The sequence below is a fragment of the Macrobrachium rosenbergii genome, chromosome 1 (assembly GCF_040412425.1).
Source record: "Macrobrachium rosenbergii isolate ZJJX-2024 chromosome 1, ASM4041242v1, whole genome shotgun sequence".
NCBI lineage: Eukaryota > Metazoa > Arthropoda > Malacostraca > Decapoda > Palaemonidae > Macrobrachium > Macrobrachium rosenbergii.
The window spans coordinates 45,236,858-45,251,857 of record NC_089741.1 but is presented as its reverse complement, the minus strand read 5'-3'; the positions used below and the strand labels follow the sequence as shown (position 1 = coordinate 45,251,857).

Sequence of the window (15,000 nt, the reverse complement as noted above, 5' to 3'; positions counted from 1 at the left end):
TTTCTTTAAGTAGTCGTGTTTTTTTATGGAAATTTCTATGAGTAGTCAAGTTTTTTTTTCTAACTGGGAAGCTTTTCTTCCGCATTCAGAGTAATCGCTGGCACCTCTTAATTTGGAAGATTTCTACGCCGGTTTAGAGCTGCTACCGATTTCTGAAACAGGAACCTTTCTGTTTCTCTTTGGGATAAGATAAGGCGCCTTCTTTTCCAGTTTTGTGTCATTATCACTGATCTGTGACAATAACCATTTCCTCTTCTCGTCTGCCTAACTTACGCTAATTTTTCTAGGAAACTTATCAAGACGTTCATATTTTTTGCTCTAACAAGGGTTCACGTGAAATATAATTTCATAAACTCACTCGTCAAAAGTTTGCTTTGTAAATAAACAAATAAACAAAATTGAGCAGATGTTCACTGAGCTTGGCATTTATTGGTGTCAGGGTCCGAGGACATATATATATATATATATATATATATATATATATATATATATATATATATATATATATATATATATATATATATATATATATATATATAGTATATATATATATATATATATATATATATATATATATATATATATATATATATATATATATATATATATATATATATATATATATTATATATATATATATATATATATATATATATATATATATATATATATATATATATATATATATATATATATATATATATTCTTATGTGGTCTTCATAATACAGTAATCTCCCCGTGTGTGTTTGTGTATTGTTGTATACTGTATGATTTTGTATTCAGATGCGCATATGCTGTAAAAGAGTTAGCGTAAGGTTGCAGTGATTAAATGCTGTGTGGTGTGAGAGAGGACATTTGCGTGGTATGCAGAGAAAGAAGAGACAGGGAGCTGTTGTTCGTTGTGTAGGGGCACAATTTGTTTAGTCAGTATCCAAAACTTGCTGGAGTAATGCATTCCTATCACCTTGTCGGATGACTCCATTAGTGTACAAGGCGTTATGGGACTCGATCAAAACACTGTTGGGTGGAAAATTCCATTACGAAAGTTGCCTAACGTCATTCTTGTTCTGAAACTATGTAATGAAAAATATTATTGTTAACTGTAATTCCACTTCCTCTCTAATTATCATTTTAAAGAGTTTTTAAAATAAAAACCTCGTCTGGGACCTGTCCTTGCACTCATAGGCTATGCACTGCTGCGTCTGAGACGCCCTTACAAGGGACCCTCACTCAGAGACCAAAAGCGTTGATGAAGGGAGATGCACTTTCCCTTTCTCTCTCTCTCTCTCTCTCTCTCTCTCTCTCTCTCTCTCTCTCTCTCTCTCTCTCTCTCAGGATTGCGAATGTCCTGTTTTAACGTAATTGATATTTTGGTAGACGATGGTCGCTCATATCCTTTAACTGTTTAATTCCTTAGTAAATGTGTCGGAGTTATCTGAACAGTGTATTTTATTAAGTGTGTGTGTAATGGCACCTGATTAAAAACACGAAGCAATTGGTACCAAGGTATTGTAACATAATTATTGGTTTTTAGTGCACTAAAAATAATGTTTACAGTGATTGTGAGCAAAGATACTTTTTACCACTTTTAATATTTCTTCATGTTATATGTTTTATGCTTTATCTTGAAGAATTTTCTCATACATATATGTGATATGTTTGCTGTGCCTTCATTTTTGCTTTACATTTTTTGATGTTTAATTTTCAGTATATTCTGTGTCTTTGTATCCATTTTTATATGATTGATTTATTTGCCTTATTTGTTTAACACTTAGGAATTGAATTTACTTACAGTATCATTTCCTTTCAATCAAGTTTTGTTATTTAACAATTTAAATTTTACTTGAATAATTTTTGTTTAATTAATAAGTTAATTTCTGATTTAATTTTGACTGATGATTAATTCAGATTTAATCCAATTTTGTTTTGTTTTCAAGTAATAGCCATTTCCCTGAGATCTGTTAAATGTCATGTATTATCTTTGAGTTTTAGAAAATAAATTTTGTATTTAAAATATTATATCAGAGTTTCATTCATTGATCCACCAGTAATTTTGATTTGAATTAGAGATAGAGTGGTAAGTGAGATGTTTTCCTTCAAATAATTGAAGTGAGCTCGGAACCAGGGAAATGAAATTAATAGAAATACTTGAACTTTATAATGTTAATGGAGTGACGCCCTTAGATTTTACCTCCCACACCTATTTTGAATGAACTTGCTATCTTTGATGCCTGATGAGTTTTATAAGGGATCACTGTTGCCTTTAGAGAAATCAGTCGTTTTGTATGTGTGTGTGATGAGGGTTCGGTGTTTGGCTGTTTAATGAGGTAACTATAATTGTTGAATAAAATGGTAAGTTTTGTAATCAAATATCAAGCACTTAGATACCAGGTTTGATTTGAAGAACAGACACTGGACACTTCGTCACAATATATATATATATATATATATATATATATATATAATATATATATATATATATATATATATATATATATATATATATATATATATATATATATATATATATATATATATATATAGATAATAAACAAAATAAAAAAATTGAGCAGATGTTCACTGGAGTTTGGCATTTTATTGGTGTCAGGGTCCGAGGGACATGCTATATATATATATATATATATATATATATATATATATATATATATATGTGTGTATATATACATATATATATATATATATATTTATATAAATATATAATAATCATATATACATATATGGATGTTATGTATGTATGTATGTATGTATGTATGTATGTATGTATGTATATACTTACATAAATACATAATGGTTTGAAACGAAGTTATTAGCCAATGATCCAGGTACATAATTCCCCGTCAAGGGTTAAATACGAACAATGCAATTTTACGAAACGGCAGTATAAATACTGTGTGAAAGAGAGAGAGAGAGAGAGAGAGAGAGAGAGAGAGAGAGAGAGAGAGAGAGAGAGAGAGAGAGAGAGAGCATTTGTTCAATTAAACATATATCTGTGCAGCTGTGTACATCGTCTTGTGTAAATAATTACATGCCAATTATTTAATTAACAGGAAACTGCCCATTCAAATGTTATACACACTAAGGCATCGTCTTTCCTTGGGCTAACAGGAAACGTATCAATTTATCTATGAATGTGGACTGAATTTTCGGTAAATAATTTTGCGTCTGTGTTTTGTTGCTTCAGAAAGTAACTGCGCATTCAGTGTGATGTTATGTTTATATTTCGACAACCTTCTTGTAAACTTAGTATTTTCTCCCAGGTGCTATTGCAAATCGACATATTCAAATTATTGTATTTTTTTATTTCACCTATTTGAAAAAGAAATAACACAACTAGCAACCTCACTCCGTCTTTTGAATTAAGAAAAGGCTTTCATTTCTTGTGGGTGTAATTTTTATTCTGTAAAAATTGATTAGTGTCGATTTTTCTCATATACTCGACTCATTTCACGTATATTAAGTAAAAGGAAAATTTATTCCATTATTGCAAAATGAAGCAAACTGACTGACGTTCCCTCATAATCAGATTTGCGCATGTGTATTTAACCTATAAATAATTGGATATTCTGTGATGCTTTTTAAAATAAATGGTTTTTCATTGATGTCACTCTCGGCTCGTTGCCTGAAAATGGAGTTTGATGAAAAATTGCAGGTTAACTGAACGTTTTTACGTTTATCCCGTTTTAGCGATGACAGTAGCTATATAGTCACGCCCACCACACCGTAAAAGAAATATTGATGATTTATAACAAAACCAGTAAGCAGCATGATAAAAGAATTCCTAACGAATTTCCACGTTTCTCTGGCAGTGAAACTTAGTTCCTGGTATCAGTTAGGCAACGTAAGCAGTTTACTTAAGATAATAACGAAACGAATTCAGTGAAATTCATATGAGCGAGAGCCCTTGTAACAGTACTCTCAAGTTTTGTTTCTGAAACATTCGTGTTTCAAGTTTATTTTTCTGAACATTGGAGTTCAAATCGCAAAATGGATTCTGATCAAGATTAAAGTTAAGTCATGTAAACAAATAAGCTTTGTAACGACTAAATAAGAGAGAGACAGAGAGAGAGAGAGAGAGAGAGAGAGAGTTGGTGGATGGGTGGAGAACCAAATATAATGTGGAGAAACAAATGACAATGTTGTGTATTTGATTGACGCAGAGTACGGCTGTTGATCTCACCAGAGAAATTTAAGGCAAGAGCTGCCTTAATTGGAGACTGTCAAAGAGCAACGTATCTTTAGGGAAGCGTCCAAACAGTTGCTTCCTTTCGGCAAACTCAGAAAAAAAATATTTGTACCCTTGTTATCTCGAAAACCAACAACAACAACAACTACAGTGGTAGTACTTGCTATTCATTACTGTTATTGTTAGAGAGTTTCCCCATGAGGATTATAATTACGAAAGAGAAGAGATAAGATAAACGGTAAGGAAAATCGTGATCATAATCTCATACACACAATAATAATAATAATAATAATAATAATAATAATAATAATAATAATATGTGACTTGTTACTAAATTACGCAACAGAACAGATAAGAAATTCAGCATAATAATAATAATAATAATAATAATAATAATAATAATAATAATAATAATAATAATGACTTAATACTAGAATTACGCAAAAGAACGGAGCACCCCAAGAGATTTCATCCGAGAATGCCATAAAGATAATGAAGGTCTTTGTGCTCTCTCGAGAAGAGAGTGAATAAGATAAAAAAAAAATTAACGACAAAGAGAAGAGGGAACTAATCCCCCCGGAAGGGAAACATAATGATGCATGGAAACAAAGCTCGATTTGAAGGGAACGTCACCGGGTTAAATGATGCCTCGTTGCTCCCTGTTAGTTAACGAAAATTTGTGAGGGGTCATGACGATGTAATGTTTGAGAGAGAGAGAGAGAGAGAGAGAGATATGGTGTTAAATACTAATGACGGTGTTTTCAGTTTGTAGGAAAGTGTCCTTATTGCTTGACAGGAATCTTACCCTTAATCATTACCAGTTTGCAAAAAGAACATAGGAAGGAGAGAGAGAGAGAGAGAGAGATTGTGTTGAATGCTAATGCTGTGTTTTCAATTTGTAGGAAAATGTCCTTGTTGCTTGACAGGAATCTTACCCCTTTAACGTTACCAGTTTGCAAACAAGAACTTAGGAAGGAGAGGAGAGAGAGAGAGAGAGAGAGAGAGAGAGAGAGAGAGAGAGTGAGATGGTGTTAAATACTAATGCCGGTGTTTTTTTTCAGTTTGTAGGAAAATGTCATATTGCTTGGATAGCAATCTTTACTTTAATCATTACCAGTTTGCAAACAAAAGCTAGGGAGGAGGAGAGAGAGAGAGAGAGAGAGAGAGAGAGAGAGACTGTGTTAAATAGAGAGAGAGAGAGAGAGAGATGTTTTCAATTTGTAGGAAAATGTCCTTGTTGCTTGATAGGAATCTTACCCTTAATTATTACCAGTTTGCAAACAAAGGCATAGGATAGTTGAGAGAGAGAGAGAGAGAGAGAGAGAGAGAGGAAGGTATGAAATATCAGTGCAACGTGTTTTCAATTGGTGAGGAAAATGTCCTCTTTACATAATAGAACCTTACCCCTGATCATTACCAGTTTGCAGATAGGAGATAGAGAGAAATATATGAAGGTGTTAAATACCAATGAAAAGTTTTTGATTAAAGTCTAGCCCTTAAGCATTACAGTTTGCAAACAAAGGCATAAGATAGGAGAGAGAGAGAGAGACAGAGAGAGAGAGAGAGAGAGAGAGAGAGATGTGAAGGTATTAAATGCCAATGCAACTTGTTTTTAATTTGTAGGGAAAATGTCCTCTTTACATTATAGGAATCTAACCCTTAATCATGACCAGTTTGCAAACAAAGGCTTAGGATAGTTGAGAGAGAGAGAGAGAGAGAGAGAGACAGACAGACAGACAGACAGAGAGACAGAGAGAGAGACTGTCAGACAAAAGAGAAATATTAGTCCCCTTCTTGAAAAATACGCTTCAGCAATTTGCTCTAAGAATAATTGTGTAAAATGGCCACTTAAACGATGAAATATGGTAGATGAATTATTAAGCAATAATTCGATGTTTTGACAAAAAGAATTTTTGCAATAATTTCACACACATATGCACATACTGTACATATGCATATACACATACACAATATACATGTATATATATCTACAACTCTGTATTAATAAATGTGCATACGTTAATATTAATTTATAAACGGCATACTAAAATAAGCAAATATTAAAGCATGCACAACCTCATACCAAGCGCTTTCATGTATATTCACACATCTGGGGTGCTGATATTCTAATGGAACCTTTTATGAAGTTACTTGTTTGTACCCGGATCACATTTCTTAAGAGAAATGCTGTAGGTGATTATGAAGCTCTTAGTTCAGCTGGCAGTTCACACTCCATCCCCCCGCTTTGTAATTTATATTAAAATTCTCCAGCCAACATTTTTATAATTTGCTTCCCAGCCTTAACCGCTTCTCCACAAATTCGTTTCCTTTTTAGGGAAAGTTCCTCAACTCCGGGATGAACATTCCGACTCGTGAGTTCACTGATGTGGAAACTTGCTTCTTCTTCTTCTTGTCCCTAAGGGGAATGACAGCGTTCTTCTTCCCCTGACTTACACAAAGTATGTGGTAATTAGTGTTTCTGTAAGTGCTCAGCATATATTACGTTAGCGGGGAAACTAAGTGAGACAGGTGATTTTCTCATTACGTTCATTACATGTTACCTCGGGATTGCATGTAAGTTTGGAGGAATATATATATATATATATATATATATATATATATATATATATATATATATATATATATATATATATATATATAATATATATATATATACATATATATATATATATATATATATATATATATATATATATATATATAATATATATATATGTATATATAATATATAATATATAATATTATAGGGTATAGTGTTTTAAAAATTATGTGAGATATATCTTATTAAACCAGCAATGGAATTTTCTCGTTTTAAAGAACCAAATGAACTTATCTCATTTAGTACTGAAATTATTTTAAAATGATCAGAAGATTCATTTTAAATCTTTCATCATCAGTGGATGATAGTTTCTTCTCATAGATTTGGATATTTCTTTAAATTTGAGGTCGATGGGAACTGAGAGAGAGAGAGAGAGAGAGAGAGAGAGAGAGGAGAGAGAGAGAGAGAGAGAGAGAGAGAGAGAGAGAGGAAAAGGAAATGTCTCTGAAGGACTGTACTGAGAAAGTGTCTCTATAGTACGTCACGGCATTTCTTCATAGCCAAATGTATGCCTCTTTTTTCCTTGTCAGTGTTGGCAGTCTTAGCATTTAATTCAAATAATTATTAAAATTCCTGTTTCATCTAGTATATAGGACAGGCTAACTTGTAATATCATTATTTATTATTGTGCCCATGAGAAGCAAGCGTCAATTCTGCAAAGTTTCACGCTAAGATTGTACAAGGTAGAATTCTCACAGGTGAAACAAAAGCATTTTATAATAACGATTGTTCATATATATATATATATATATATATATATATATATATATATATATATATATAAATATATATATATATATATACTCATATATATATATATATATATATATATATATATATATATATATATATATATATGCATTAGTGTATTCATTACAAGCGTGTATAGCACAGAATGAAACTCACAAAGACTGATTGACTTACATTTAGAACATTAATATGGAAGAAATAGACGTTCCTGTTTGTGATGGGTATAATACGGAAGACCTGATAATTCAGTTGTTCCTCGCAATATTAAGTATTTTTACTGTGGTGTTAAAAAATTAGTATTTTGATCAATTGATAAGGTATTATCAGCTGCCAATATCCTCGATGACAGGGATAAGGGGAGGGTTATTCCCAAACTATTTTATTGTAACGACCATTAAAGTAAATATAAAAAAAGAAAGTTACTAAGAAGCTTTCATTATTTCAAATACCATAATCACTTTGCACAAATATTACACCTGCATTATTCCTTCCCTATTGCTCAGTGGAGTTAAAATCGTCCCGGAAGAACTATGGCCAGACAAGCAACTCGATAACAAGCGTAACCTTAAGGCAGTTTGAGCCCTGAACTCTGGTAAACCCCAGGCTTACTAAGCCTGTGAAACAAATCACTTAGTTTTTGGTTGTGCGTGAGTATGGATGTTTCATATTCCGAGTTACTGATGGATTTAGGATTAGCGTAATCCCCGTGGTGATCGGAATGTTGTTTTTACGTCGTTCTGTGATTTTCAGAATACGTTTTTGTTATTGAAAGCAAGTGCATGAGAGAAATGTTTTCATTGTGGAAGGTTTTTTTGTGTTATCATTGCACGGATGCCAAAACCTCAATAGCTATTTACGTCAGATATTTTTTTATACATTGAAACTGAAAAATATTGATCTCTTGCAATAATTTGTGGAAATACATGCACTGGAAGCTGTGTACCTTATGCAAATGCTTGAAGAAATCCTTTTTCCAGTTACGGGAAATTATAGAACTAACCGCAAGGTATCCATCCTGCCTTATGAGAGGTCTCTTAAGCGGCCAGTGTTGGTGTTTAATAGCTTCCTCTAGTCAAGTAGCTCAGTAAGAAAGACCAGAGCAAGAGATGTGCCCATGTTGTGCCCAGCGGATATAAAAAGTTCAAATATTGGCGAAAATAGTAAATAACCAGCAAAATCACTTTGATAAAAAAGACTGCACCAGAGTATTTGGACGCCGCGGAAGTGCTTGTTACTAGAATTAGGATAACCACTTTTTGGCTTCGACAAGTGAAGGTAATTACTTTTTATGGAGGAGTTTTGTTTTTTATTCACCTCGAATAATTGGTAATTAGTGCTTTTAAATCGCTCATGTGTTTCCAAACATTTCATTAACGATAAAAATGTACAAAATTAGTTTGTGTGTTTTATGGGTAGCATTTTCAGGTCTTTAATTAAAATTAATTTATTCTTCCAGGTTATAACATCTTGTCAACTACCCCGTTAAAATTAACTTATCAAATAAGAGAATTATCTGTTTGATAATACTTAAGGTGTTTTTATTCCCCGTTGTTAATTAACGTCATTTGAATTCAGTCAAGAACTATAATTCAAGACTAAGACCATATAACACTATCATCCATGTTCATCTCATTACATAATACGTTCAGCAAGAACTTTAATCAGAACTTTAATTTATAATATATTAACTGATTTTCATATAGGAACTCATTTTTATCAGTAATGTTTTTGCTCACACTTCCCTCATTTTTACCGGTAATGTTATTTTACACATTTTCTCTTTTGATAATACATTTACTCAGTGCCTTTGGCATAGTTCCATTTAAAGGTAACATAATTCAGAATGATTAAGAACAAAGGTATTGCCAAAACTGTTCGTTTTCTATAGTTAACAAAGCCTTCGACTATTATTTTCTTTCGTGTTACTGAATAACTGGAAATTCATTATTACAATTTGTGTTTTTCTAACCTTGATTTGTAAGACTAATGATAGTTTTTTTTTTTTTAACAGGTAAGGAAATGGTATCAATGGTCGTATCTGTAAGGTAGCTAGCTAGCTAATCATGTCTCGTCTTGGATATCTTGTCTTGGGTATCGTATCTTGGTTTTGTATTGTTACAGTTTTATTGTGGCATTGTATCGATAGTTTAATAGCATTAGAACATTTTCATTTTATGGAAGAACAGTCCTCTTCATTATAATGGTGATGGAGGCGTTTTGACTCAATGTATAAGATATTTGTACTTTTATGATTTGGCTAAGGTTTACATAGGCGTACTGTATTTTAAGTTTGTTTCTTGAGTCATTATCACATTGAATGTGTTCCTGTAGATGAACGATCTCAGAGTCAGCTCTTATCATTGCAGTACGAACACAGTTTTAACAATGCATCCAGTTTCTCTTTAGTTACATTCGTATAAGTCGGTGAGATTTTTTTTCGTGGCTGCAGTGTTTATCTTCAGATTCCGAGTATATAAAAGAAGGCATTCCGTATTTACGCAAAGTATCGGGCATTTACGCAAATCAGTGTCTTATTTTCAACGTGAATTTCCAAATGCGCGTGCTTATAGCTGATGGTAATAACAGAACGGGAGCCGAAATTAAATTTAGTGAATGGGGAATTGTAAATTCAATGAATGAAATGAAAGGGAATATGGAAATTTGAAATATGAATGAAAGGGGGCATTTGGAGGTCAGGAAATGAATAAAGGGAAGAGTTGAAATTCAGGAAATTAAATAGATGGGAAACTGGAAATTGATGTCAACAGGTAACCTGATTCCCTTTTGTTGGTTAATTTTTAGAAACTGTATTCACAGTGGTTGATATTAACTGGTTATAATTTTGTGAAGGTTGACATTGTTAGACTGGTTTTGCCTTGGTGAAGATAACTGGTTATACATATTTAGTAATAATTATTGACAGGTAAGTAATTTTGATGGGTAATATCTACTGTGTCACATTAACAGGTTACATTCATTCCTTGGTTAATGTTCGTAGGTTATAATCCTTTATTGATATGCAAATTTATTGATATGCAAAGGTTATACTGTTTAAATGGTTTATTACATAGATTGCAGCACTCTCTCTCTCTCTCTCTCTCTCTCTCTCTCTCTCTCTCTCTCTCTCTCTCTCTCTCTCTCTATATATATATATATATATATATATATATATATATATATATATATATATATATATATATGTGTGTGTGTGTATGTGTGTATTCGTGTGTATACATATGTACGCATGCATACCTGCAAACACGCATGCACAACGCGTATATAAATGGAAAAGTTACTAGTTCATTGTGGCCTTGTGTGGACTTAGGCTCCTGGTGATACACATTCGTGTGCACGTATGAAGGAAAAGAGCGTGGTGGCGCTTGTTGATATGTTGGTTTTTCGTGAATAATGAAGAGGACATCTTTATCGAGCAGAGTTTCAGAATAGCCCAACTTCATAGGGAAACTTTTATGAGAAGGCCTTCAAAGGCAACTTGGACATTCAACTTTGATGAGAGAGAGAGAGAGAGAGAGAGAGAGAGAGAGAGAGAGAGAGAGAGAGAGAGAGAGTCTCGTTCGGAAACAAGATTCTTAGGTGATTTAATGGTCTCATTTGATAGCATTTGTAGTGTTAGTAAAATTACAGAAGTATTGGAGAGGTAGACTAAATGATATTCGTTAATGAGGTTAAAAAAAATTATTTGGCAGTATTTAATAAAAAAAAAGTCATACAAACACTTGCTAATAGAAATGGAGTTTTGTATCTTAATTTCTTGTTTTTAGTGGGCAGATTATTGCAGTAGCAATAAGTAAATGGGCAGTGGACATAAGAGAATATGGGTAAGCAGATGAACAGACTGATATTGACTGAATAAGGAAGTTAATAGCCATTTACTTTCATGCGTAAACAAAGTATATATATGTATTTTATATATATAAATATGTGTATGTTTGTATGTATGCATGTATAATGTTTAATATATATAATATATATATATATATATATATATATATATATATATATATATATATATATATATATATATATATTTATAAATATATATATATTATAATCAGACTAATGAATTCAGTGCTGCATTAATTCGGATACCTGGCAGGTGCTTCCCTCAACCAAATGTCTGGGCCCATATTTTGCTTAATTACATGCGGTTTCAGACGCTCGCAGACTTGAATTCACTAGGAATCTCCAGTGATTGATTGCTAAAGCTATTTCCCTACTACATATGGATGAGGGCAAAGGATAAGGGATTCTCATCCCTACTGAATAGGTGCAGAAGAGCGATAATGATGCTGCTTGAAATGCTGATCAGGTGCGGGGAAAAATGGGGTGATAGAAAAGAGTTTTAGATTTTTTTTTTTTTTTTTTTTTTTTTTTTTTTGTAAAAGTGGAGGAAATAAAAATGTATAGAAAATAGTTGTTGGAAGCAAGACAGCGCTGTTTTTTTTGTTTGTGTGATTTTTTTTTTTTTTTTTTTTGTAATTTCGAGGTAGACGTTAAAAAAAGTGGAGGAAATAAAGTATGGGCCAAATATAAGTGTTGGAAGCAAGACAGCGCTGTGTGTGTGTGTGTGTATGTATGTATGTATGTGTGTCTGTGTGCACGCGCGTGCTTGTTTTCGTTGCACTTCCTTTTCACTTCTCTGTGATTTATCGGAAACTTTTGTAATAAGAGTTAGTCTTCCTTTAGCCGTCGGTGATATTGGCCTTCAAAAGGCGTCTTTCAAGATCCTGTGCAAGCATGTCACATGTTGCATTCTCTCGTCTGATTTTACTGTAGTTAGCTATCCTAACCTTGCAGTCACACTTGGACATTTTTATATCATTTCGTTTACTTTAATTCCAGTGGCACCAAGTTTTCGATTTATTTTCCATACTATGATATTTGGGGTTGGTTCATTATAGCTATCTAATACAGTGAAATATTTCTATCCCCGTTCATTTTCACCTGTTAGCTAACGGTAGAGTAAGACTGTTGAATGGTACAATCTTCGCTTTGATTATAAAAGTTTAAATATGACTTGCGTGGTGAATTTTTGGCAAGTTTTTTTTTTTAACCACTGATAAGGATAAACTTTATGAACTGGCGTCAAGACATCAACCTCATCGGATGTAAGTGAAGGTAGAGAAGACTGAGATGATGGCACTTTGTCTTGTCATTAGGTCCTACGAGTAACTGGGTTAAGAACCCATTTTCCCCGATCACCGGTACTTCCCGGTATAAGCCACTTACAACGCCGTAATTAACACTTTCGATAGTAATCGGTATTTATAGTCATAGGTATTTCACATAAGATGAGCCTTGCTTAGTTCAGTAAATCGGATTTGCGCGATGTGACGTAATCCCTTAAAATCCGTGCTAAGCGAAATGATCCGTATTTGCGTAATCGTCTCGTTTTCGCAGTAATACGCTTACTACAAAACAAGTGCTTCCTCCTTTCCGACATCGTTTATACCAGATAACAATACATCAGCTTCAAGATTCTCTTTAATAAAACAGGACCCTTCTTCCTTTACCCCTGAATCGACTGGATTTTGTTCTCGGAGAGTCAAGGACTTCGAATATTGCTACAGATTACCATCGTTTTTTCCCGAAGGATGAAGAGAACGAGCGAAAACTTACGGCAATTTAGAGTGGAAAATCGCAGTTCAAGTTGTTTGCACCGTATGGATCGTTCAGATCCCCTTCTCATTCGCTCAGTTTTGGAGATTTTTTTGATACAGTTTAAAGAGTCTTGGAAATCCATAACGTATATTATATTTATATATAATTTTCGTGGATAATCCTTCGGAGTAAATCTTTAACGGAGGGAGTGGGGGACTGAATTTGATGTGTGGACCAAAGGGCGAAGTTATTCCAATGTTTTTAATTTTATTTATGAAGAATTATTTTCTTGATTTCTTCAAGAGAAGGGAAGACATTTTTGGCACACAGTAGTATGCGTGTAAGTGTCTCCCGCGGTGCTTCCTCAGTTTAGTTCTGTTATTTGTCAGCAAACAGATTTTTTTTTAAACAGCAGTCGATATTGTATGTCGATCATCGTAAGCCCGGAAATAATCGACGTATTTTATTTATTTAATTAATTCCCAGTTCATTCTTATGGGACAGTCTAAATGATTTCTAATGGTATATATCTATTTTATTTGTTATGACTCGCTTTCGTTAATTCCTTTCTTGACATTATGTAAACCGTTAGCCTGCTGTCTTGTTCAGCATTCTTTCCTTTCACTCCCTTCAGTGGTAAAGGCCGCGTCACTTTTTGTTTCAACAAAAAGTAAAACCTCTCGAAAAGCGAGATTCACCGTCGGCCAAGAACCCGACACCAGGCACAAAAGCCCTGGGATGGATCGAGGCAACGGCCTTTTCAGTCACAAAGCCGTCAATCTTGCCGATCATTCCTGGAGATCAATCACCGGCCTCGACTTCCCCAGGCCAATCGCCATCGCGTTTACAGTATTCCGTCAAGGAAATTGATGTATAGGTATCACAAGAGACGTTCAGAGGTGGGGGGGTTGGGGGCGTTATTTTCTTGGATATTTCTGTGTTGAGAAATTTGTAGCAAAGTGTTCTTGTTTTTTCATTTTTGGTTGGAGGGCTTTTAACATATTTATGAGTTTTTTTTAGCTTAAGATGATTGTGAAATGAGAGAGAGAGAGCGAGAAAGAATTTTGTATACTTATGTTGTTTAAGAATCGTATTTAAGCATCGGCAGCACACACAGAGAGAGAGAGAGAGAGAGAGAGAGAGAGAGAGAGAGAGAGGAGAGAGAGAGTGAGAAGAGAGAGAAATTTTGTACACTTACGTTGTTTAAGAATCTTATTTAAGCATCTGCAACACACACCAGAGAGAGAGAGAGAGAGAGAGAGAGAGAGAGAAAGAGAGACATCCATGCAAATTGTTTGTGAATCTCGCCCTTCGCTTGGCTGTAGAAACACGATCCCCTTGTTACTGAAAGAGAAACACGAGTGGAATATTTACACAAAGCCGGAAATTGGTTGAGGAGAGGGAAGGTTCCCCTCTCAACAAGTCTCTGGGAGGAAATGGTCTTCGTTCGTTGACGCGAATTGATTTGAAAAATACCTCTCAAGGTCTCTTTCCAGCCTCTTAAATATCTCTTTGCGTTGAGGTACATTAAACACATTAAAATCTTTTCATCGATGCGTGGTAGAAGATGAATTACACGTGCTTGTGTGAAATAATGATGCAGATTTGCATTTCACTTAGTTTTAGTTGATTTCCAAAATATTGAGAGGAAATGGTGACTTGAAATTGAAGTTTTGTTATGTATATTTTGTTTCCGTAATTTTTTTTTTTTTAGATTTTTGTAATGGCTGGCCCCGGATATGATCACTTAGACTGATACCTGGGTCTTGCTACATGGGCTCATAAATATCATGAAGTCTTCATG

General features: G+C 33.7%; 1 protein-coding gene and 1 long non-coding RNA gene across 2 annotated transcripts in view; one reads left to right on the top strand and one right to left on the bottom strand.

Moving 5' to 3' along the window:
- Positions 1-15,000, bottom strand: part of LOC136832051 (octopamine receptor beta-2R-like) — a 186,294-nt gene that overhangs the window by 37,816 nt on the left and 133,478 nt on the right. The window lies entirely within an intron of this gene.
- Positions 8,722-15,000, top strand: part of LOC136832083 (uncharacterized) — a 269,782-nt gene continuing 263,503 nt past the window's right edge. Inside the window, exon 1 of the long non-coding RNA XR_010851046.1 lies at positions 8,722-8,849. This is a non-coding gene — a long non-coding RNA (uncharacterized lncRNA). The remainder of the gene's footprint in view (positions 8,850-15,000) is intronic.